A 27,263-nucleotide genomic window follows, 5' to 3' on the forward strand; every position below is an offset into this window, starting at 1 on the left:
TTGAAAATTTTGTCTACTTTGCAGAACATTTTGCAGATTTCTATTTATTTAGACTGGAAAGAAATTGAGCTTTTTTTTAAAAAAAAAAAATCTGAGTATAAGTAAAACTGTTGGATTTCCCTATCTATTTGAGAGGAAGGAACTTGTAAACTGCTTCTGCGTATTTCCCTTGCTTAAGAAAACCCTATGAAGTTCTTGGGGTTGGCATAAGTCGATCAGTGTCTTGAAGGCACAGAAACTTAGTTACAAGGAATGGCTGGGATGCTAGGCCACCCAAAAGGAGGGCATTGTTTTCAGCGGCTTTCTTGTTGTGCTCCTTATATGCCCACAGATGTTTAGGATGCAGGTGGCATGTTCAAACCCTGCAGGTCCTTCAGGTGAAGTCTATTGCAGCTTTGATGGATTTTTTTTCGACCTGTGTCCAATTGGCAGCGGGGTCTGAAATATAACATAAGCGCTTCCTGAGATGTCAAGGCTCCGCCACGAGTGGCCCGAACAATGATGTAATTCATATCTGCAGGTGCTTGTTCTGGTATCAAACGCCGCAATAACATCATGCTTGTGGAATTTGGAGCTCCCCTGTGTCCCATTTGTATTCTGATATGCCCACATCTTTCCTATGTGTGTTTTTCTTTCTTAAGGAGCTCTCATTTCCTTCAATAGGATATGTTTTATTTCATCCTTTTTCCTGCATTTACTCATATTAATGTCACCACGTTCATTGGTAATGGCTAGGCTCGGAAATCGCCCGTATATCCACAAAAACACTAGAGCTGAAACTTAATCCTGGGGGGTAGTTTAGGGAAAGAGAGTGGGGTTGTTAAAGGGAGAGACGCAGTCACTTCTTCTTGGGGCTCTGAGAAGATACAGCCATAAAAACCAGATTGTGTAGGTCTTTCTTTACAGCTTTTCTAGAGCAGTGGTTCCCAAACTGTTCCGCAGAACCCTAGGGAACGCTTGCAGAACCCTTTCAATGCAAAAATCTTTTTTAAAATTCTGTGCCAGAATAGGAAGATCCTATTGAAGTTTAGTGTACTGACACTTTAAAAACAACATTTGAATCTGTGTCACTGAATGACTGTTGAGTGGGACTGATAGCCTTTCTGGCTATCTGATAGCTTTATGTCTATCTGAGCTATGCTCCCCATCATCATCATCATCATTTATATTCCACTTTATCTCCCCGGAAGGACTCAGAGCTGATTATAGTACACATAAGACAAACATTCATTTTACACAATAATGACATACAATATACAGACAAAGGTAAAAGCCTTCCCCTTTTATATCTGGCGACTAGAGGCGATGCTCAGCTCCGGCCGTGGGAAGATGCTCTTGTTCCATTTTTCATGTAGAAAAGCCTATTGTCCATGGACATCTCCAATCATGTTTTGCCGGCATGTCCGCATGGGGTCCCCTATTATACCTTCCCTCTGAGGCGGTACCTATTGATCTACTCGCATGAGCTATCCGCAGCCCCTATCAATGTTCACCTATCAATGTGAATCTGATTTTTTTAGCGTATGCTTACACTAAAAACAACTTTAGGTGTAAGTTGAATGCCTCCCCAGATTGACATATTCAGCTGTTGGGCATAAAGTCCAATTTCAAAACTATTTTAAGTACAAAAAGCAGGCAATTTCATCCATCACTTTTGGTGCAAATCCAATATTTCATGTAACAAAATAAAGGGTTGTGCTTGTACAGTAGAGTCTCACTTATCCAAGCCTCGCTTATCCAAGCCTCTGGATTATCCAAACCATTTTTGTAGTCAATGTTTTCAATATATCGTGATATTTTGGTGCTAAATTCATAAATACAGTAATTACAACATAACATTACTGCATTTTGAACTACTTTTTCTGTCCAGTTTGTTGTATAACATGATGTTTTGGTGCTTAATTTGTAAAATCATAACCTAATTTGATGTTTAATAGACTTTTCCTTAAGCCCTCCTTATTATCCAAGATATTCGCTTATCCAAGCTTCTGCCGGCGCGTTTAGCTTGGATAAGTGAGACTCTACTGTATTAAAAAGTGTTCTCTTTATTTCCAAGCCTACTACATTATACAAAACACATGGGCAATGGGAGTAAATGAAAAAAGGAAGAACTTTGTGGGTTCATGATGCTTAGGGACAGATTTAGGGTTCCATGACCTGACCAAAAGGTTTAAGAACGCTGTTATAGATACACCACAATTTGAATTTTTACCCCTTCCTTTTTCTTAGATTTCAGCACAAACATAGACATTTCTCTCTTCCTTCCATATGTTTTTAAAAAGCCCAGACTTTGTGTGTATATATGACAGCAGAAGTGAACTGAACTGCTCGCTACTGTAAAGCAGACAGAAGAAATGTATGACCTCACCAGCCCTTCTGTAATAAGGACCTCTTTCTAAGAGAAGAATCTAATTCATTTCCTCCCTTTAGCAGGTGATCTTTAATGAGATCCAGCATCCACCTCCCCACTTCTTCCCTGTTTCTTTTTTGGCAGTCTTCAGTTTGTTTCTTCCTTTTGGAGCTTGCCAGGAATATTGTCATTTTAGCCAGTGAAATCTATGGGCGTATGCGAACGCTTTCAATATTCTGATGCAATCCTCAAATCACATCATGAGAAACCCCATCAGTGCCAGGGAGAGAAGGACGGCACAGAGTTTTAATTTTATACACAATATTTTCTTAATACGTAATGTGCATGAAATAAAGTTTGGGTCCACTGAACCATCAGAAAGCAAATGTGTCCCTCTCAGCCACACAAAGTGGATGATTCTAGATTTTGGAATTTCAGATGAGGTGATGCTCAACTTGCGTTTTTTTGGGGGCTGTGTTGGTATCTGGCCAAAACAGCTATCCCTGAATATGTTTCATACTACAATGTATTGTTAATTGGCACCCATGGGGATTGGTAATGGGGTTAAACCGCTAAGCTGTAGAACTTGCTGACCGTAAGGCTGACCATTTGAATCCACTGTTAGCCCCAGCTTCTGCCAACCTAGCAGTTTGAAAACATGCAAATGTGAGTAGATCAATAGGTACCACTTCGGTGTGAAGGTAACGGTGCTCCATGCAGTCATGCAGCCACATGACCTTGGAGGTGTCTACGGACAACGCCTGCTCTTCGGCTTAGAAATGGAGATGAGCACCACTCCCCAGAGTTGGACTCGATTTGACTTAATGTCATGGGGAAACCTTTACCATTAGTATGGGGAGTGGTAGTACTGGATAAACCTCGTTTCTGGTTGGTTGAGAGTTACTGGTAAAATAGACCTATCTAATACTATACCATTCCATAAACTGTATTGACTTGATATTAATATTGAAATACAGTAATTAAAAGTGAAGTAAAACAAATAAAGATAAACTTCAGCTTTCTCTGCCTAAAAGTGTCCCAACCAGCTACATCTTCTAGGATTCCATAGCCTTGAGCCATGGCTGTTAAAGTGGCGTCCAACTGCAATAATTCTACAATGTAGATGCATCTTTAATCTATGTTTCATTCTAAGCTCAGTTTTATGTTTTCTTCTCCCTCCTCTTCCCTCATTCCATAAATTTGTATTGTAAACCTGAAGTAGAGAGTAGTGTTGGTAGTGGTATGTGTCTTCAAGTCATTTCTGATTTATAGCAATCGCAAGGCAATGTGTTGTCGAAGGCTTTCATGGCTGGGATCACCAGAGAAATCAGCCATAGCAGAGCACTTGATGAACCAGCCTGAACACAGTATATTATTTGAGAACACAGAAATGCTGGACCACTCCAACAACTATCATGTCAGACTACACAGAGAAGCCATTGAAATCCACAAGCATGTGGACAACTTCAACAGAAAGGAAGAAACCATGAAAATGAACAAAATCTGGCTACCAGTATTAAAAAACTCTAAAATCAAAACAGTAGATGGGAACCAACACTCTGAAAGCAGAGGGGCCCCAAGGACAGCTATTGACTGAACAAAGGATCCCCCCAGGCAAGAGACAAAAACCTTTCCAATGCTAATTAGGGTGATTAACTGAAACATTAATGCTGGCTTCCTGCTGACAAAGGACTCTTGCCACACCCTGGACTCTCCACAGATATGTATTTTTTTCCTTTCCTTGCCTAGTTTCTCCATACCTCACAACCTCTGAGGATGACTGCCATAGATGTGGGCGAAACATCAGGAGAGAATACTTCTGGAACATGGCCACACAGCCCGAAAGACTTACAACAACCCTGTAATCCCTTGTCAGTGGTTTTTCCTGGCAAAATTTGTTCCAAGGGGGTTGCCTTTGCTTGGAAGCCGCGGTAGTGCAATAGGTTAAACCCTTATGCTGGCTGAGCTACAGACTTGAAGGTTGGCAGTTCGAATCTGCAAGACGGGGTGAGTCCCCGCCTGTCAGCTCTAGCTTCCCGTGTGGGGACATGAGAGAAGCCCCCAACAGGATGGCAATACATTCTGGCATCTTTGTAGATGGCTGATTTTCTCACACCAGAAGCAATTTGCAGTATGTTCTCAATTCGCTTCTGACATAAAAAAAAACCTTTGTTTTCCTCTGAGGCTGAGAGAGTGTCATTGAATGGGTTTCCATCTCCAAGCTGAACCTCCAGAGTTGTAGTCCAACACTCAAACCAGTAGGTAAAGGTTTTCCCCTGACGTTAAGTCCAGTCGTGACCGACTCTGGGGGTTGGTGCTCATCTCCATTTCTAAGCCGAAGAGCCGGCGTTGTCCGTAGACACCTCCAAGGTCATGTGGCCACAGGCATGACTGCATGGAACGCCGTTACCTTCCCGCCGGAGTGGTACCTATTGATCTACTCACATTTGCATGTTTTCGAACTGCTAGGTTGGCAGGAGCTGGGGCTAACTGCGGGCGCTCATTCCGCTCCCAGGATTTGAACCTGGGACCTTTCGGTCTGCAAGTTCAGCAGCTCAGCGCTTTAACACACTGCGCCACCACCAGGGCTAAACACCAGGTGTTAAACCACCACAAACCAGTACACCACACTAACTCTATGCTTTTTTCCTTATATTCCTCTGGGAGTCTTTTTTGGCTAAAGCATGGGCATACATTCTCAGAATAAATTAATGAACACATAAGATGGCAAGTCCCATCTTGTTAATCTTGCCAGTGCCTGCAACTGAGATCTGAACCCTGCCATGATCATAGTGTTGGACAACTCATTGCAGATGAAAGCTATTAAGATCAGTCCGAATCGCATTCGATCCCCAGACCCATTAAGTCTGCAATCCCAATCTAGGGAATTTACTAGGGAAGTACATTCCAGGGAACACAGTGGGACTTGCTTCTTAGTAAACCAGCAATGCACCGGGGAGTCCGGAAAAAGTGGCACAAATCCAAGCGCCACTCTCCCTGTCCAAAAGCCCCTCGTTTCTTGTGCTAGATTTATTTGGCCTGCAATTGGGAGCAAATATTAATGAAAGAGGGAGGGAGGGAGAGAGCATGCCGTTTACTTTATAGCTCTTTCAGTTCCTTAATATCTCACTAGAGGTCTCTGGAGTAAAAACTAATTATGAAAGTTCTTGAATTAATTTGGGTTGGAAAATTGGATGAAGACTTTTTTCTTCTCTCCCGTTACCTTTCTTCCCTCTCCTTCTCCAATGCATTATGTTTTGTGATGTCTCCAATTGACTTTTCTTTGGCTTTCAATACAAAGAGAGACCATATTGGATCCAGGCAAAGAAATAAGCTTGTATGTTGGAATATACCAAAGCAAACATCTTTTCCGGCCGGCTAGAATCTTTCTTTTCAGGCAGGCATTAAAAGAAGAACGTTTTTAAGACTGAGCCGGGAGTGCCATGTTTTATGTAGTTTCACAGGATTTTTTTGGAGGTTCTATTGGTTTTAACTATGTGCTCAGGAGACGTGATGGAAGGAGAAAGTGAGAAGGAGAAAGCAGGAAAAGGATGGCTGTAGATGTAGCTGGAGACTTTCTATAAAGTAAGGATGGGCAGTACATACTGTATTATTTATTTTGCTCTCCTTCCAGCAGCAGGTCAAAAGCATGTTGTGCTGTCAAACTTTTACAGACTGACAAGTGCTGTGTAGTGTGGTTTTTAAGGGTTTATAATAGGCATGGGAAAATTTTGGCCCTCCAGGTGTTTTGGACTTCAACTCCCACAATTCCTAACAGCCGCAGATCCCTTCCTTTTCCCCCTCAGGAGTTCAGTGGACAATTTCAACAGAAAGGAGGAAACCGTGAAAATAAATAAAATCTGGCTACCAGTATTGAAAAAAAACCACTAGAATCAAGACAATAAATAAACATTCAGAAAGAGGAGAACTCCACACAACAAGCAATCAAGGGCCAATTAATACCTCCCAAACAAAGGATGCTCCCAGGCAGCAACAGCCAGGCTTTGCAGCTACAAGGCTACTCAGTGCTAATTAAGCTGGTTTAATTGCAACATTCACACTTACTTCCAACAGACAAGAGTTCTTTCTCCCACTCTGGACAGTCCAAAGATAGATAGATAGATAGATAGATAGATAGATAGAGAGAGAGAGAGAGAGAGAGATGACACACACACACCCTACTTGCCTTATTCCCATAGACCTCTGAACAAACCTCTGAGGCTGCTTGCCATAAATGAATATGAAACATTTATTTATTTATTTACAACATTTATATTCCGCCCTTCTCACCCCGAAGGGGACTCAGGGCGGATCACATTACACATATAGGCAAACATTCAATGCCTTTTAACATAGAACAAAGACAAGACAAACATAGGCTCCGAGCGGGCCTCGAACTCATGACCTCCTGGTCAGAGTGATTCATTGCAGTGATTCATTGCAGCTGCTCTCCAGCCTGCGCCACAACCCGAGCCCAACGTTAGGAGAGAATGCTACTGGAACATGGCCATACAGCCCAAAAAACTCGCAGCAACCTAGTGAATCTGGCCATGAAAGCCTTCAACAACCCATCTCTGCATTAGTTTGTGATTTCTGGCTGGTGACCTGTTAGTACGTTATGATGGCAGAAGTTGGACTTGTGCCCCTAATACTTGTTCTATTACAACCACACTAAAACCAAAGACCTCCGACCCACTTTATGAGCCCCGCAGTCCCTCCCCAAAACAAAGGCATTTCTACGTTGTCAGAGAATAAGGTGACACACCCGGCTATTTTATTCCTTTGGCCAGAGGCATTAAAAAGATATCACAAAAAATGTGGATGTGTCAAATATTTCTATTCAGAAAAGCATTAAAATAATTTTGTAGTTGGAAACTTATTCTGCACAAAAATTGGCAATTTTTCCTTATAAGAAACAATGGTTTGACTCAACAGAATCCTATTGTATGTACGGCAAGCCAATGGATGGTTGGCAGAATAGACATGGAATTCTGGGTTGCTGTGAATTTTCCGGGCTGTATGGCCATGTTCCAGAAGCATTCTCTCCTATAGATGCAGGTGAAACATCAGGAGATAATGCTTCTGGAACACGGCCATACAGCCCGGAAAACTCACAGCAAACCCAGTGAAAGCCTTCAGGAAGGCATGGAACAATCCACCCTCCACACGCTGATCTATAAGGGGTTCCTAGTTACCAGTGGTTACCAGGTAAACGATAGGACCAGCGACACAAAAGGATCAAGTAAAATTTTGTATGTGGATTGGGAGGAGCAGCCTTCTTGTTCTTTACCTCGGGCAGCACAATGCCTTGAGTTGGTTTCCAGCTTCCACTTCTTCTGAAATCAGGATGAGTTATGGCCACAAGTTCCCAAGAACTTTAAAACTTTTAGAACTAAGTTGGAGCTGTAAATCATCTGCACCTCTGACATTGGGAGGGATTTGGATACCTGGTTTTTGTTCTGGAGCTTTCAACCTGTCTCAGGTTAGAGCTAAAAACTAAATTCCAAACCTTGCACAAGTCTCAATTTAATGTCAGATTTTGTTCAGGGCCCATCTCTGATTGTTAAAAAGTCCTGGAGTTTTAATTGGTTTGACCAGGGCTTGGGGAAGGGAGCGGGGGTGGGGGGTGGGCTTTATTTTTTTTGCTTTCAGTTCCACGAAGATGTCAGTATTATTAAAGGAGACACTCTTGACCTCAGCGAAAAAGTCTCTTCTTAATTTTCATCTTTACTGCGAGTCAGAAAGATATATATTCTCCAAATAATAGCGGTTTCCTTATGGCGGAGTTAAGAGTGGCTTTGTGATACAATAAACAGCACCGTGTCATAAGTCTTGTGTAAAAAATGGCCTGACATTTCTTTAAAAGTAAAGAGAAACATGATTACGGGGATGACCTCTGGGCGAGGTCACAGATGTTTTGCATGGCTGCGGGAAAGTGCGTTACATATTCCTGGGCTGCGATATATGGGTCCTTTTTCACAGAGTGTTTCCCTGAGAAATTACAGTATAGGCTTTTACAAAAAATAAATAAAAAGATCCAGGGGAGTGCTGCTCCATTTTTTATTGTTAGTTTTTTCTCTTTTTAAAAAAAATGACATAAACCAGAAAAAGATGGCTATGTGGAGTACATGTTTGCGCATAAGTAATATAGTTGGCCTCTCCACTTCTTTTTATTCTATTTTTTCAAACACATAGACATTTCAAAATGTTTCCAGACTGATCGATAAGTCCAAGATTTTGTTCTTATATGTTGTCGAAGGCTTTCATGGCTGGAATCACTGGGTTACTGTGAATTTTCCGAGCTGTATGGCCAAGTTCCAGAAGCACTCTCTCCTGACGTTTCACCCACATCTGTGGCAGACATCCCCAGAGGTTGTGAGGTCTGTTGGAAACTAGGCAAGTGGGGGTTTATATATACAGTAGAGTCTCACTTATCCAACATAAACGGGCCGGCAGAACGTTGGATAAGTGAATATGTTGGATAATAAGGAGGCATTAAGGAAAAGCCTATTAAACATCAAATTAGGTTATGATTTTACAAATTCAGCACCAAAACATCATGTTATACAACAAATTTTACAGAAAAGTAGTTCAATGTAATGTTATGTAGTAATTACTGTATTTACAAATTTAGCACCAAAATATCACGATATATTGAAACCATCGACTACAAAAATGTGTTGGATAATCCAGAACGTTGGATAAGTGAGTGTTGGATAAGTGAGAGACTACTGTATGTGGAATAATGTCCAGGGTGGGAGAAAGAACTCTTGTTTGCCCGTGGCAAGTGTGAATGGTGCAATTGATTACTTTAATTTGCAATGAACTGCCTTGCAGCTTCAAAGCCTGACTGCTTCCTGCCTAGGGGAATCCTTTGTTGGGAGGTGTTAGCTGGTCCGGATTGTTTCATGTCTGTAATTCCTCTGTTTTCTGAGTGTTGTTCTTTATTTACTGTCCTGACTTTAGATTTTTTTAATATTGGTAGTATCCGTATCTAAAATCAGTATGCCATAGATGTGGGTGAAATGTCAGGAGAGAATGCTTTTAGAACATGGTCATTCAGTGCAGAAAACTCACAGCAACCCATTTTGTTCATTTTCTTCCCTGTTTTCTCTGTTGGTATTAAAGTTTACTTCCTCAAAGTAAGATCTTGTTTGGGATATAAGGAATAATTATATTTTTCATCTTTAATGAGGGGGTGTGTCTCTACCCACAAGGCATTCCAGTTAGAGAACTGTCAAAATCGATGGGAATTTTTGCTTTTTTTTTTGTAATTTAAAAATATTTTTTCCAAGTGGGTTGTTTTTTTTCGGAATATTTTCTGAGTTTTCAGATGTTTTTCCATTATTTTTTTGTGTGCAAGATGTATGCATGTGTATGTGCATCGATCTATATATCATCTATCTTCCTATGAGAGAGGAAGAGAAAGAGAGAGCGCAATGTATGAGTTGCCTGTTGCAAAAAGTTACTGAGAATTGCAGAAAAACTGCCATATAACATGTGATATATATATATATATATATATATATATATATATATATATATATATATATATATATATATATTCTTGCATGTGAACATAGAATGAGAGAATGTTTGCATCCCTCGTTTTGCCACAGACAAGAACGACTGGATCATGTATCCCGAAATATCCATTGACTTTTGCCACTGGGACCAGAAACGTCCTTTTATGTGAAACAGGACTCCAATAAGCAGAATAGACATGCTGTGGTGGTTCCCTGGTTGGCCTCATTTTGTGAAAGATTGGGATTCTCAGTAGGTTTGGGAAATACATTAAACCCTTTCCTTAACTCTAAACTAACCACAATGTTAACCCTATTTGGGCTGAGAAAATACTTAATAAGAATCCACCCTCTATTTCATGAGAGTTCAACCATATCTTTCTGTGTTTCTATTGCTAAATAATGACTTTAGGATCCTTAGAGCTGCTGTTCAAAAAAATACATTTCTATTTGAGCAATTTTTCCATCCCTGGAGCATTGCATTTGCAATTGCCTTCCATCAGATCTGTAACATAAAAAGCTTCTAAAGAACTGAATAGGTCACTGATATAGGTGCTTGTTACCTGATAAATACTAGGCTTGTGCAATCCAAGTGAACCTTGATCTGTTTCAGTGTCCTGGCTTTCGGTGGGACCCCAGATCTGTTTTTTGGGAGCCTCCCGAATTCAGGAGGGCAGATATCTATTTTTGCTCTCGGGTGATAAACGATCCATTTTCTCTCTGCCTAATTTGAGGGAGGGGCTTCCCAGGCTTGCCTTCCTGTCATTTCAGGCATTTAAGCTGTTTCTACTCTAGAGGTTCCTGCCAACCTAGCAGTTCGAAAACATGCAAATGTGAGTAGATAAATAGGTACCGCTCCAGTGGGAAGGTAACGGCGCTCCATGCAGTCATGCTGGCCACATGACCTTGGAGGTGTCTACAGACAATGCCGGCTCTTCGGACTTAATGTCAGGGGAAAACCTTTACCTTTACCTACTCTAGAGGAGAGGTGCTGCAGGCAGGCATGTGCACTTTCTGTCCTGGGCCTGCATGCAACACACACTCTTTCTAAGGCGTTTAAAGGAGGAAAGTTCTTAAAGCTATTTCTTACTCTAGAGGAGAGGTGCTGCAGGCAAGCGCACATGCTTTAAGGAGGCTTCAATACCTGTTTCTACCCTAGAGGAGAGGCACTCAGCTGTAGGAAGGTGTGCATGCTTTAAGGAGGCTTCTTGTTCTTAAAGGTGTTTTCTACTCTAGAGAAGAAGTGCTCAGCTGCATACAGGCTCACGTTCTTAACTTCTACTCTAGACGAGAGGCACTGCAGGCAAGTGCCTACAATTTCTCTCCTGGGTCTGCATGCCACACACACTCTTTCCAAGGTATTTAAAGGAGGCAAGTTCTTAAAGCTGGTTCTTACTCTAGAGGAAAGGCGTTGCAGGCTTTAAGAAGGCTTCAATACCTATTTCTCCTTTAGAGGAGAGGTACTCAGCTGCAGGCAGGCACACACACTTTAAGGAGGCTTCTTGTCCTTAAAGCTGTTTTTCTGCTCTAAAGGAGAGGTGTTCAGCTGCAGACAGGCGCATGCACTTTAAGGAGGCTTTTAACCTTCTATTCTAGAGGAGAGGGGCTGTGCTTTCTCTCCTGGGCCTGCACGCCATACATACTCTTTCCAAGGCATTTAAAGGAGGCACGTTCTTAAAGCTAGTTCTTATTCTAGAGGAGAGGCGTTGCAGGCAGGCCCATGTGCGCACACTTTCTCTCCCGGGCCTGCACCATGCTAGCAGCCATGCACTAAAGAGGCTTCCCACTTCTAGGTAAGGAAGGGCCGGGCTGCGGCACAGGCTGGTTAGCAGCCAGCTGCAATAAATCACTCTGACCAAGAGGTCATGAGTTTGAGGCCAGCCCGTGTCAGGGTGAGCACCCGACAATTAAAATAAAAAAGAGCCCCTGCTCGTTGTTGACCTAAGCAACCCGAAAGATAGTTGCATCTATCAAATAGGAAATTTAGGTGCCACTTATATGTGGAGAGGCTAATTTACAAAACCATAAAAATCATCCAGCCGCTGTTGGAATGAGGAAGTTGCCGTCGCAGTGGATGATGAAGCAGCTGCTCCCCCTGTGGCCGGAATCAGGCATACCCGCTGGAAGCTGGAGAAGGTCTAAATTGCCTCTGGGTCTGTCTCTGTCTCTGTTCTATGTTTATATGGCATTGAATGTTTGCCTTATATGTGTACAATGTGATCCACCCTGAGTCCCTTTCATGATGAGAAGGGTGGAATATACTGTAAATAAATAAATAAATAAGACCTGGAGCTATCCTCCTTGGGCTTCCTTCAAAATAGCCCTCTTTTTTCCCTAGCATGCTTCAATCTCCTTTCTGGTTTGGGTTTAATGCTTCCTTAAAGCTGTTTCTACTTTCTGCTCTAGAGGAGAGGTAACTGGTAGTAATTTTCAGGGAATGAGGGTTTTCTTTTTCCTTGCTGGGGGATTAATAAAAAAGATTAAACTGTGATTCCGAAAAGCAGAGGAGGAACCGAGATTGGGTCTCGCTTGCTTTCGTTGTGGGTGGGTTTCTGTACCAGGAGGGTCCTTCCCATTACGTGCTCCCGAAATACCGAAGGAAACCGAAGAAACAAATTCCACACACAAGCCCAGTAAATGCTATACTTTCCATAGTTATTTCTTTTTATATGGTGTTTCAAGCATTGTGTTATACTGTTTTGAACTTCACCTTCAACATTTATTAATAATCCTCTTACAAAAGCTTTTGCTGTATCCCAAATAATCCCTTCTTTTGCCATATTTCTATTAACTTGAAAGAAGTTTTTAATTTATTTGCCCAACTCTTCTCTATCTTTTTCCTTCATCAATAGTAATTCCTTTTATCTCAATCTATAGTAGGGTTTCTCCTCTGTTAATTGTTAATTGTAGTGTTACAGTACACTTATCACTTATCCAACATAAACGGGCCAGCAGAACGTTGGATAAGCGAATATGTTGGATAATAAGAAGAGATTAAGGAGAAGCCTATTAAACATCAAATTAGGTTATGATTTTACAAATTAAGCACCAAAACATCATGTTATACAACAAATTTGACAGAAAAAGTCATTCAATATGCAGTAATGCTATGTAATAATTACTGTATTTACGAATTTAGCACCAAAATATCACAATGTATTGAAAACATTGACTACAAAAATGCGTTGGATAATCCAGAATGTTGGATAAGTGAGAGACTACTGTACTTGGAGTGGTGCATGGTCTGAGATTTCTATCAGACCAGTTTCTGCTTTTAATATCTCAGATTGATTGGAGTCTCTCTTTAATATATATAGTCTATGCGGGTAAATTTTTTATGTCTTCCAGAATAAAAAGTTGGTTTTGGTTGTGTTTTTACCTCTTGAAAGCAATCCTTCAGTTTCCATTTGTCCAACAGTCTACACTTATTTTTTATCATGTCTAAATTGAAGTCTCCTGCTATAAATACTTCCCCTACATAGAAGCCCTTTAGCTTCTTAAATATCTTTTCTATATATTTTCCTTGGCCTTTATTAGGCACATAGATATTTAGGATTGTCATTTTTACCCCACATATTTCTCCTTTAAAGATTACCCATCTCCCTTTAGTATCTGCCATTAGATCTGTTTGTACCACCTCTATTATTATTTTTTATCAAGACAGCAACTCCCTTTGTTTTGTTGTTTGCTCTTGCCTCTGCCAATGTAACTTCACCATCAATATTGTTCTCATATTTCATATCACAATTACTGATATTGCATTGGGACCCGTATGGCCAAGCAACATCAGTGTATGATAAAAATAGAAAGAAAAGGAGAGACTACATTTCCCGTTTTCTTCTCCCAACATTGAGTGAAGTGAATGCATACTATATTAATTCCTCGAATCCAGTTTGGACCAATTGAAATTGATGACAAATGATGGGAAATGGGAGGAGAACTGAACAACTGGGACATTTCAAATGCAGCCAAACAAGTGGGACAACAGAGGATTAATTGGCATTGCCTCTGTCTAGTTGTGGAGTATGGCTACATATTTTTAAGAGGCAAAATCACATAGGTATATGCTTTTCTTTCTATTATCCTGGTTTCATCACTGGAATGAACCGCAGTGTTTCTGATGCTTGTGACATCTCTCCACAAGGGGGCAACAGAGAGCCACACACTAAGCTTTCCATTCACCGAAGGGATGCTTTTCTTTAGCCAAAAACTGAATTTGGACCTTTGTGGTCTTCCATCAGGTTTCTCACTACAAACTGGGTGAAGTAAAGTTTGTCTTGTAGAATGAGATCTGTCATTTAAGAGATAGGTAATTTCAGTTCCTTCTTAAAGCACATCCAAGATGACAAGTGGCTTCAATCCTGAAATATGTCCCAAAATGTGGGGGAAATCCCAACCAGAAGGCACTGGGAATCAACACATTTTTCTTGTTTTGGAGCTCAAATGGGCTTTGTAAATGGGACTCCTCACCACCATTGTCTTGCAAAATAGCTGTTCCTGGAAGGACCTTGAAATGGTGATGGAGATGAGAGAGAAAGAGAGGGAACCTTGACTGTTTAGATCACAATCTATCAATCCACTCATCTACCTAGGACAAAACATGTTGTTTCTTGTCTGTGCCTATTTTGCCTGTATTCACTCATAAGTTTGTTCTATCCAGTTTCAACACTGGTATGTGAATAATCATAATTCATATTTATTTACTGAAACAACCCTAGTATGAAAATGCATGCATCCAAATTTCCCTCCTGTAAAGTAAAGGTAAAGGTTTCCCCTTGACATTAAGTCTAGTCAAGTCCAACTCTGGGGTGGTGCTCATCTCCATTTCTAGGCCGAATTGCTGGTGTTGTCATTCGATGCTTCTTAGCTCATGTAGCTGGCATGATTGCATGGAGTGCCTCTTACCTTCCTACCAAAGCGGTACCTATTGATCTACTCACATTTGCAAGTTTTCGAACTGCTAGATTGGCAGAAGCTGGGGCTAACAGCAGGAGCTCCCCCCATCCTGCAGATTCGAACTGCCAACCTTCGGGTCAGCAAGTTCTGCAGCTTAGTGGTTTAACCCACTGTGCCACTGTATGTTTTTTAAAACATTATTTTGACAATATAATGAATCATTATTTGGGCAACATGCTATTAAAATGTTGTTTTTGAAAATGAGAATGGCATCGCCCAATTTGGAAAAGTTCAAAGAATAAGTATTAGCATAAACATGCAAATCAGACCTGTTTATTTTCTTTTTAAAAAAATAAATTTTTATTGTGAGACTTATTTTCCAAAAGTATTACATTAAAAAGTGGGGGAACAATCATTAGGGATAGGAAAGTAGGAAAGGATAGCTCTACTCTAGGGGTCTACTCTACTCTGTCTAACACTAAAGGTAATTGGGTACGTGAAATCGGGGAGGGACTGAGGGTTATCGTCGACTTCCAATCTCCTTTGTGGCAAATTCTTTTCACTTCTTTGATAATCACTGTGGCTTCCCCTACTCTTACCTAGACCTTATTTTGATTCGTTCTTGCATTTTCTTCTAAATCGTTATTAACATTTACATTTTCCTTTGTAACATATATTTCTTTAGTGGTGACCAATCTGGTTTTTTTTTTTTTTTTTTTGCTTTTCACTCCTTGGAAGTACTTTAATGTTTGAGTCAGTATATCCATGTTCATAGTATCCATTATCCTTAAAATCCATTGATCTATTGTGGGTTTTTCCTTTGATCTCCAAACTTTCGCATAATTTATCCTGGCAGCCGTTGTTAAGAAGTGAAAAAGTTTATCTTCATTTTTTGTCATTTTACAGTCAATTATTCCCAACAGATAGTATTCTGGTTTCAATCGAATTTTTACATTTAAGATTTTCTGTACCTCTTCATGAATCTCCGACCAGTATTTCGTAGCCATTCTGCAGTTCCACCACATATGTATAAATGTTCCTGTTTTTTCTTCACATTTCCAACATTTGTCACTCAGTTTTGGATACATTTTCGCCAATTTTTGAGGTGTAATGTACCACCTATACATCATCTTAGTCCAATTTTCCTTTAAGTCCTGTGCGTATGTCCATTTGTTTTTAATTGTCCACATTTTCCCCAATCTTCTAACATTATCGTATGGCCTACATCTTTTGCCCACATACTCATACAGTCTTTTACTTCTTCCATCATCATTGACCATTCCAGAAGTTTTTTTTATATCTTTTCGATATTTGTTTCTTACTTGATTTCATAATTCTGTCCCATGTTGTTTCGTTTTCCTCAAAGCCAGTCTTAATATCCTGATTAAAATAGTCCTTAATTTGAAAATATTGGAAGAAATACGGGAAGAAATAAAGAAACTAGACCAAAAGATCTCGCAGACCTGTTTATTTTCAATTCTAAACCAAACCAAACGGCATTCTGCTCCTGCCCCAAATGTCTTACTGAAATTCTGGGAGAAACAGAGAAGGCAAGAAACATTCAGAGGTGGCTTTGCCAGTTCCCTTCTCTGAAACGTAGGCTATTGCACTTGGTATTCACTGGCAGTTTCCCATCCAAATAACAACCATGACTGGCCCTGCTTATCTTCTAAGATCAGATGGGGTTGAGGGTCTTTAGCACAGGCATGGGCAAACTTTGGCCCTCGAGGTGTTTTGGACTTCAACTCCCACAATTCCTAACAGCCTCAGGCCCTTTCCTTTTCTCCCTCAGCCGCTTAAGCGGCTGAGGGAGAAAAGGAAAGGGCCTGAGGCTGTTAGGAATTGTGGGAGTTGAAGTCCAAAACACCTCGAGGGCCAAAGTTTGCCCACACCTGATTTAGGGTACTCAATCCAATTTCTCAAATAATATCCTAAAGTGGACTTCAACTCCCATTAACAACAGTTGTATCACACCTTTGATGACCGCCACCTTGTAATCTCCATAGTGCCCAACCCAAAATCCCTTCTATTCATCTTGCCCATTGGATTACTTGCCAGTAAAGCCACACATCCCCATCTTTCCTCCCTTCTTTCCTAGCCGGTGGTGCCACCATGGTTGCACGGGAAGCCACGCACTGTTCACTAGGCTGTGTCACTTCTTTGGCAAAGAGTTTTGCCTCTCACATGCCGTTTGCATTATTGCAACCGACAAACCGAAGACACTGTCTGATGTTAATTCTGCGCCTTGCTGCCAATTACAATCAGAGCCAGTCAAAATAAACAAATTAAACAAATATACATGTCAAAACAGCTCAGATGTAGCAAAGCAAGAAGCTGAGACGGAACACGATGGGTGTAGTGGGGGCTGCGTGGCGTAAAATGATCCGCCACATTCTTCACCTTTGCTGGGAAGTGGGAAGAAAGGTGATTTGGGGGTAGAGTTACAGCCCAGGTCAACCTGGGTCTGCGAAGGAGGCCAAATGAAACCCAAATGTTGCCTCCCTTCTTTCTTTTCTCTGTTGCTTACACTTTTCTGAAGTGTAAAGGCAAATTGGTTTTCTAAAACTGTGAGAGTGGAAAGGATCAACCCGCTGCTGCTTTGCTTTAGAGTGCAAAAACCCAAGGTAAAGGTTTTCCCTGACATTACGTCTAGTCGAGTCCGACTCTCGGGGTTGTTACTCATCTCCATTTCTAAGCCAAAGAGCCGGCGTTGTCCACAGACACCTCCAAAGTCATGTGGCTGGCATGACTAGGTGGAGCGCCGTTACCTTCCCGCCGGAGCGGTACTTATTGATCTACTCACATTTGCATGTTGTCGAACTGCTGGGTTGGCAGAAGCTGGGGCTAACAGCAGGAACTCACTCCGCTCTCTGGATTCGAACCTGTGGCCTTTTGGTCTGCAAGTTCAGCAGATCAGTGCTTTAACATGCTGCGCCACCGGGGGCTCCACAAAAACCCTAAGGAGCCAAAATCATTTGTAAAGGTTTTGAAGCAGAGGCTGGATGGCCATCTGTTGGGAGTGCTTTGATTGTGCTTTTCCTGCATAGCAGGGGGTTGAACTGGATGCCCCTTGTGGTCTAGTTTCTTCCAACTCTGTGATTCTGTTTTTTCCCCCCTATTGGCTGGATTCTGTGATCTTATTGGTGACTTAAATGTTTCTATGAAACTGGTTGAATGTTTTGATCTGTGGTTACACTTGCCTATAGTATTTGGCTGAACAATTCAAGACTTTGTGTTGTCGAAGGCTTTCATGGCCGGGATCACAGGGTTGTTGTGTGTTTTCTGGGCTGTATGGCCATGTTCCAGAAGTATTCTCTCCTGACGTTTCCAACAGACTTCACCACCTCTGATGATGCCTGCCCGAAACGTCAGGAGAGAATACTTCTGGAACATGGCCATACAGCCCGGAAAACACACAACAAACCCAAATCAAGACTTTGAATGTATTGCAGGTGTAGAGTGTGTGTTCAACGTCCCTATGTCTTTGGTTGTGACATTCTTTTGAATCAAATAGCTGGTGAGAATCCTTGACTTGCATCACAGTTGTGCTGGGAGAAGAGAGTGGTCTGTCCATTGAATCTCTTCTTGATTCATCTTATTGTTCACTAGCTTTGCCCGGCCACGCGTTGCTGTGGTGAAGTATGGTGGTATGGGAAATAAAGTATTGAGGAATTGGTGGTAGTTAAGGTCAAGGGTAAAGGTTTTCTCCAGACATTAAGTCCAGTCATGGCTGACTCTGGGGGTTGGTGCTCATCTCCATTTCTAAGCCGAAGAGCCGGCGTTGTCCATAGACTCCTCCAAGGTCATGTGGGATGACTGCATGGAGCACTGTTACCTTCCCATATACCTTCAGGGGATATTATTTTGTAAAGCTTGTGAATATACAATATTTCTGATTGGTTTTTTTTTGTCTGTTGGAGGGAAGTAGAGTCTACACTGCCATATAATCCAGTGCAAATTAGATAATCTGTGGAAGAGGCCTAAGTGAAGCCTAACTCTGCCTGTCCCATGGGCTGAATCGGTTGCTAGGAGACCAAGTGGGCAGAGCTTAGCCTTCTAACTGGCAGCAATTGGATAAAAACAATTATTGCTCTCCCTCTAAATAGGACTTTATTTTTCTTTTCTTTTTGTTGTATCAACCTAGAGCCGTGGATGATGGGTTGTATTGTCAGATTTCGAGGTTGGGGGGCCTGTAGTTTTGTTGTTTTGTCCGCTGCCCTGATGCCATCACTCTTATATATATATAGATTTGAAGACTCTACCTCTATGGCTTTAATATGGCGCAATTTAGAGCCATAACCCTCAACACTTCACAGATAGAAACTGAAGCCTTGGCTAAGCAATATCAGAATGTTGTTGGACTGAAAATCCCAGCAGCTCTTGCCAGTGGTGAGAAGTGATAAGCAGTCTAGTCCAACCACATCTAGTGGCCAGCCACTTCTAGAATTTCTTTTTCGTAAAAAAATCATTTTATTCTAATCCAACAAACATTAACAAGCAAAATAAGAACACAAAATAAATTGTTGGGTAACAATAAAGTAGAGCTAGACACATTACATCTTTTTGGAATCTTATTAAACTGTCTCAAGAACTCTCTCACCAAAGATAGTCATGTCATTTCTATACTTTCATTTGCAATATATACTGAAGATGTTCTGAAAAAGAAGCGGCACCAGTCTTAAAACCCCTTCTGACTCTTGAACAAGCAATAGTCTGTCTGCAACCTGTGATACAAGCAGGGATCAATCCTCCAAGTGTGAGCTATGTTTAGATACCAACCAGAAGGTTGGTGTCTATTTCAGTGCAGACATCTTCCCCACTCAGCAGTTCAGTCTGTTTATCCAGCATATGGCAACTTCTCTGCCAGAGACGGGTAGGAAAGGAATCAGAAATAATGTCTGGATTTTACACTAATTTAAAAAATATCTGCCCTTCCACAAATGCCTTTGATCACTTAGAGCTTAGCACAGCAGGCTAAACCACCGTGCTGCAGAAAGATCCTGCTTATAGAAGGTCAGCAGTCCGGGTCCGGGTTGGGGTGAGCACCTGCCATTAGCCCTAGCTCACCTGTCCACCTAGCAGGTTGAAAGCAGAAATGCAAGTAGATAAATAAGTACCGCTTTTAGTGGGGAGGTAATAAAGGCACCCTTAAGGACATCGATCAAGAGGAAGCTCCTTGGCATGGAGATGGAGCCACAGCACACCCAGAGTCCAGCACAGCCTCCCAGATGTCGGAAATAAGATAGGAAAACTGCTATTACCTCTGTCTGTGTTGTCTGTCCTTTCTAATTGTATAATCGGCATTGAATGTTTTCCATCTATGTGCTTGAGTCCCCTTCGGGGTGAGAAGGACAGGGTATATATATATTGGACAGGGTATATATATATTGAATACAGTTTGACACCACTTTAACTGCCATGGCTGAATTGCAACAGTTTAACTCCATACACAGAGTACATGTTTGCAGATCTTTAGCTACAGATCTCATAACTGTCCATATATGGTGGGGAATTGATGTTCCAGTTTGTGGGCCATGGTGGTGCAACAGGTTAAACCGTTGAACTATTGAATCTGCTGATCTAAAGGTTGGCAGTTCAAAGCCGTGAGTCGGGGTGAACTCCCGCTGTTAGCCCTAGCTCCTGCCAACCTAGTAGTTCGAAAACATGCAAATGTGAGTAGATCAATAGATACCACTTTGGTGGGATGGTAATAAAGGCCCCCATACAACCATGCCAGCAACATGACCAGGAGGTGTCTACTGACAACAGGCTCCTCAGCTTGGAAATGGAACAAAAGCACCTCCCCATGGCCAGAGTTGAGCACCACCTCCAGAAAGCTGGAGATGAAAGGAGATTCCTTTACCTTTGTTTTGTGTATTTGTATGTCACTAGCTGTGCCCGGCCACGCGTTGCTGTGGGGTTGTCTGGTGGTGTTGGTGAGAATTTGTTGAGCTAGTGGTGGTATTGAATGTCTGTTGTATGGTTGTCTTTATGTTTAGTATGCATTTGGTTGTTTGTGTACTGTGAAAGTGGTGAGGATAGAGGGGGGTCTATGTCCCGGTGTAGTATTGAATAGTATTTATATGTTGTCCATGTGTTGTGAATGCTTGGATTGTGTCCTGCTGCATAGTAGAAAGGGTTGGGCTGGATGGCCCTTAGGGGTCTCTCCAAACTCTTGGATTCTATGCTTCTATCATCATCATCATCATCATCATCATCATCATCATCATCATCATCATTTTCTTCTTTATCATTATTATGCAGAGGCTGGATGGCCATCTGTTAGGATAATATAAGATTATAAATGGGTAATATAGCTGTGTGGAAGGGCCTTGAGTCTACATTGCCATATAATCCAGTGCAAATTAGATAATGTGTGGAAGAGGCCTAAGTGAGGCCTAACCTTGCCTGTCCCCTGGGCTGAGTAGGTTGCTAGGAGACCAAGTGGACGGAACTTAGCCTTGTAACTGGCAGCAATTGGATAAAAACAATTATTCCTCTCCCTCTAATTAGGATTTTATTTTTCTTTTCTTTTTGTTGTATCAACCTAGAGCCGTGGATGATGGGTTGTGTTGTCAAATTTCGAGGTTGGGGGGCCTGTAGTTTTGTTGTTTTGTCCGCTGCCCTGATGCAATCACTCTTTTATATATATATACATTGTGATTCCACTGTATTAAAAGGCATTGAATGTTTGCCTATCTGTGTATGTTGTAATCCGCTCTGAGTCCCGTCTGGCAGATAGAGTGCAATATAAATAAAGTGATATTATTATTATATTATTAATATTATTTGTCTCTGGATATGAAAGAGAAAAATGTTTCTCACATAACTCAGGAGGAGGAAGAGGAGAGGATGGACCTTCCTCGCAGACTCAGGCAAAAGCAAACTGCTGTAGCATCTCCTGGCTTGTATATTGTTCCCCAAGAATAACAATTATCCCTTTGAATACAATTTGATGCTGCTTGGCCACATTTGTCTGGTTTTTCCCTCTGAAATGTCTCAGTGTCTTTACAAGTGCCCCTCCAAGAGAGAAACCCCACTTTAATTCCCTGCTCCCCTTCAGTCTTGGATCAGACCCTTGGAAAGCCCCTGAAAGAGAACAGGAGAAACGGCACAATCACCTGCCTTGTAGCTTTATCTCCGCTGAGACGGGCGGCTTTGACATTGCAAGACTTTGCTGTAAAAGATCGACTCTTTACGAGAACCACCTGTCTAAAATGACAGCTTGTTCCTTTAACTTCAGAACATATTTTTAAGGTTAACATACCACTAGGAAAGCAGAAGGTGGGGAGAGAAGGGGGAAAACCTTTATCCCTCTTTTTCCCAATTCTGAACAATGAAAGCTGCGATGCTCTCCTGTTCTAAATCGACTTCTACTCCCATTGCTTCATTCCTTCGGCTGATTCTGCTCTTTCACTTAATTATGTCATATTTTAAGACTTCAGATTGATTTGTTTACGACAGCGGTATGGTTTATATCACGACTTCCCAATGTTGGCTACTTGATCCATGAACAGAGGTTGGATCCGGGGCAGATATGTCAGAAGCTTACATTTGTGCCACTCGGCTTCTTTTTCTTGCATTGGGCAAACAAGGAAAGCTTGAAATCAAAGCTGGACAGATCGTTTTGTTTTGGCCAATGGCCAACCAACACATATTACAAAGTATGGCAGAGTAAATTTAAAAATGAAGGTGAAGTATACTATGATGCATAAGGAGGAGTATTATTAAATACTACTTGAAAGATGATATCTCTCACTACCATTCTGAATTTTAACATCTTCAGAGGTTCTCAAATACAGTAGAGTCTCACTTATCCAACACTCGCTTATCCAATGTTCTGGATTATCCAACGCATTTTTGTTGTCAATGTTTTTAATACATCGTGATATTTTAGTGCTAAATTCGTAAATACAGTAATTACAACATAACATTAGTCCATATTGAACTACTTTTTCTGCCAAATTTGTTGTATAACCTGATGTTTTGTGCTTAATTTGTAAAATCATAACTTAATTTGATGTTTAATAGACTTTTCCTTAATGCCTCCTTATTATCCAACATATTCACTTATCCAACATTCTACCGGCCCGTTTATGTTGGATAAGTGAGACTCTACTGTATTAAGATCTTGCAGTCTACTCTCTTTTCTCCTTTCACCAGCAGGTAAAGGCTTTTTTTATTCTTATGCAGAATATACTTGTTATGCCATTGCGCAGCATAATTTCAAGTCATTTCCAAATTATGGCAACTCTATCATTGAGTTTTCCTACCAAGATTTGTTCAGAGGAGTTCTGCCTTCCTCCGAGGCTGAGAGAGTGTGACTTGCCCAGGTTCACCCAGTGGGTTTTCAAGGTCAAACAACAACCTCAGCCCCTGCTCTTCCAGAATCCTAGTCCAACACTCTCATCAGTACATGTCATTGTGCTTGATATTGTTTCAACTTCGTATTTGTAGCTAAGTTTTAATGTTGTTTAAAAAACTTTTGTGTAAATATTTTTTCCAGTAGTGACCTGTTTTTAATTAATCATAAGCTGCCTTGGGTCCTGTACAAAGAGAAAGGTAGGCCATTGAGTAAACAAACAAATGAGTAAATACATTTATTTTGAATTATAACATAATCATAATCCTTGTGGACTAGTGAAATCCCATTTAACCGATGGCTTGTGACAAATCATCAAAACTGGGCAAAATCAAGCCATTTAAGCTGCAATTATTTAATTATAATTGGACAAAATATAGCAAAATCTTCTGATTCAGCAAGATTTCTTTTTGGTTAAAATGGTGCAAGAGAAATTATGTAAATATCACAATAAAAGGAGTTTTTAAATAAGATATAGCTGGCTGTCTCTGCTCCCTTCTTCACAGAATGTCCTCCTGGCTCATCTTTCCAGGGATGAAGAGCTGCAGAGGTGCAATGGATTAAACCCTTGCACTGGCTGAACTGCTGACCTGAAGGTTGGTGGTTCAAATCCACGAGACAGGGTGAGCTTCTGTCTGTCAGCTCTAGCTTTCGGGGACGTGAGAAAAGCCTCCCAGCAGGATGGTAACACATCTGGGCATCCCCTGGGCAATGTCTTTGTAAACAGCCAATTCTCTCACACCAGAAGCAGTATGTCCTCAAGTTGCTTCTGACACGATAAAAAAAAATCTTTCCAGGGTTGTTGATGGCAAAGCATTGGATGTAGCTAATGCAAAAGGTATCCTGAATTTGGGAATAGTCAACTTTGATACATAATAAATGGGCACTAGGATCCTCTCATTTTCTCTGAAACTAGGGTATACAATGGCCAAACATAAATGTTTTTGCAGAATTTTGCAGTTCTAAATTCTAGATTCACAGCTGAAAGGTTTAGCTTCTGTTTTGGAATAGTGAAGAGGTGGCAGATCTCTGAGAATAAATCCAGGGTTTCATATTTTCTCATACAGTCTCCTTTTCCATTTGGTTTGAAAGGTGTCTGCAAAGGTCAGCAGAGCCAGTCCCACAGAGAAAACAATTAGCCTCAGCCAAAAAGGTGTCTTATAAATTCTGCATGAACCTCTACAGAGATTGGTCCTGACTTAATTGTAGGATTTCATGGGGCACAACAGCTTGAAACACAGATTATATCTTTAAGAAATTTAGTTTGGATCCCCTCAAAAGGGGGAACAATTGTCCTGAGCTCAAACTGGAGTCCTTTCACCAGTGGACTTATTTTGCATTGGACAGACAAGGAAAACATGATGATAAAAAGCAATTCATACTGGCTGGACTTAAGAGCACTGCTTGATGAAACTGAATTGGGACAATCCCAATTTTTGCAGATACTCTAAAAATTACCCAGTTTTTCTATCACCACCATTTTCTTCTTTAGCTTATTTCAGTTGGTGCAAGATGAGTTCAAACTACACTTTACACTCAATGAATTTTGCAAAGAGAAGAGGAAAAAACCCAGTATCTTGTTCTTCCCAGTTGGCTCAGGCAAAAGCAAGCTGCTGCAGCATCTCCTACAGTAGTGGGTAACTAGGACCGCGGATACAAGGATCCATGTCCGGTGAGCACAAGCTAAACCAAATGGGCTAAAAGAGATAAACACTCACCAGGTTGAAGACAAGCCACAGAGGTTTATTCAATTCGACCGAAAGGGATGCAGGTACAAGCATGATGCTTCAAAGGTACAAGCATAAAACATACAGAGAGAACAAGATATATAGTTTGACTAGCTGTGCCCAGCCACGCGTTGCTGTGGCGAAGTATGGTGGTATGGGAAATAAAGTATTGAGGAATTGGTGGTAGTTAAGATAAAAGGTCCCCTGGGCTGAGTGGGTTGCTAGGAGACCAAGTGAGTGGAGCTTAGCCTTCTAACTGGCAGCAATTGGATAAAAACAATTATTCCTCTCCCTCTAATTAGGACTTTATTTTTCTTTTCTTTTTGTTGTATCAACCTAGAGGCATGGATGAGGGGTTGTGATGTCAATTTTCGAGGTTGTGGGGTGTTTACTTTTGTTGTTTTGTCTGCTGCCGTGATGCCATCACTCTTTTATATATATAGATAGCTATTCAAAACTCCTGCTCTCCTCCTTGATTGGCTGAGAGAGGGACTGGTCTGGATCTGTGCCCTGATTGGTTGAGGGCACTGCTGACATCGCTGCCTTCGGGTGGGGAAATTACAGCTCAGGATTGGCCAGTTCGCAAGTCAATCAGCTGATGGAAACACCCCCTGGAAAGAGGTGTAATTTGCAAATACAGTGCTAAAGAAATGATAATAAGCTCCAATTCCAGTTCCAAGTGTGAGAAAGATAGGAGCTTCTGCAGACAAAGGCATGAAGCTCCTAAAATAAATTATAATGATCCCAGAGAATTAAGGGCTGGTCTGTCAATAAAAAGGTTTAATAAATATACATACTCTGAACTTCTGTTTCTACGGTCAGCAATCTCTCAGCCTCAAGTGTACCATTTAGCTATACAAATAATTCTGTGTTTATCTGGGCTGACACGGGAAACTATCTCTGCATGCACGAACAATGGGATATAATGACTGCCTGGCTGGGAAACATCCTTCCTGTTTTCAGGAAAATGCCTTAGTGGGATTAAGGGGAGGTGACTGTCTCTGGGCTACATCTTGCTACATTTCATAAGGAAGTTTATACATAAAAGGGTAATGAAATTTCGGCCTAGGACAAAATAACAAAACTACACATCCGAGAAACACTAAACTTGGCAGCACAACCCCTCATCCATGCCTCTACGTTCATACAATAAAAAGAAAAGAAAAATAAAGTCCTAATTAGAGGGAGAGGAATAATAGTTTTTATCCAATTGCTGCCAGTTAGAAAGCTAAGCTCCGCCCACTTGGTCTCCTAGCAACCCACTCAGCCAAGGGGACAGGCAGAGTTAGGCCTCACTTAGGCCTCTTCCACAATGCCTATAAAATACAGATTATCAGATTTTAACTGGATTACAGTATATCGCAGTGTAGACTCAAGGCCCTTCCACACAGCTATATAACCCATTTATAATCTTATCTGCTTTGAACTGGATTATCTGGACTCCACACTGCCATATAATCCACTTCAGTGTGCATTTTAGAAGGGGCCTCATATAATCAAGTTCTAAGCAGATAATATAAAATTATAAATATAATATGTAATAATTACTGTGGTATAATAATATAGAACAATATAATCTCTAAAATCAGGACAGTAAATAAAAAGCAACACTCTGAAAGCATAAGCCACAGCAACGCGTGGCCGGGCAATGCTAGTTTTATATAAAAGAAATAGAATACAAAGAAGGATATAATTTACACAGAAAGTCAGAAAAATAGATACAGTTTATTAAAGTGTTAGAACAATAAAGCATTGGGAGGGGGAGAGAGGGTGAAGCCGCTGCCAGTTTGTTCCCAGTCTCTGCTGCTGCAGATCAGTGAAAGTTTGAAAAAGTATTATATATATATATATATATATATATATATATATATATATATATATTGTGGAGCCCTTGTCGAACTTTAGATTTTTTTGTGGGGGGTCATTGTGGCATGACAACACTATCATGTATGTTCTTCATTATTAATAATGTTTGCCATTTTGGCCAGACTCTGCTGTTGTTTTGACATACTGTATATACTCGAGTATAAGCCTTTTTTCAAGACTGAAAAAGCCCCCCACGGTTTATACTCTGGTGAGGGTCCTGGTTGGCTTATATTTGGCTCAGCTTATACTCGAGAATATATGGTACATTTATTATTTTTCTCTATTATTATTGGTATTATTACATTTATTATTTTTCTCTATAATTTTTGCTACTATCACATTTATTTTACTCTATTTTTTATTATTAATACATTTATTATTTCACTCTGATCTTATTATTATCACATTTATTATTTTTATCTATTATTGTTGCTATTATTACATTTATTTTACTCGATTTTTATTATTATTAATATATTTATTATTTCATTCTGATCTTACTATTATTATTGCATTTATTATGTTATTCTATTTATTAT

The 27,263-nt window shown here is 40.8% G+C and overlaps 1 long non-coding RNA gene across 1 annotated transcript in view; it reads left to right on the plus strand.

Annotated features, from left to right (window-relative positions):
* Window positions 1-18,983: 18,983 nt before the first annotated feature.
* Window positions 18,984-27,263, plus strand: part of LOC103280530 (uncharacterized) — a 118,847-nt gene continuing 110,567 nt past the window's right edge. The window contains exon 1 of the long non-coding RNA XR_010000377.1: window positions 18,984-19,642. This is a non-coding gene — a long non-coding RNA (uncharacterized LOC103280530). The remainder of the gene's footprint in view (window positions 19,643-27,263) is intronic.

This window comes from Anolis carolinensis, unplaced genomic scaffold, assembly GCF_035594765.1.
Source record: "Anolis carolinensis isolate JA03-04 unplaced genomic scaffold, rAnoCar3.1.pri scaffold_8, whole genome shotgun sequence".
Classification (NCBI taxonomy): domain Eukaryota; kingdom Metazoa; phylum Chordata; class Lepidosauria; order Squamata; family Dactyloidae; genus Anolis; species Anolis carolinensis.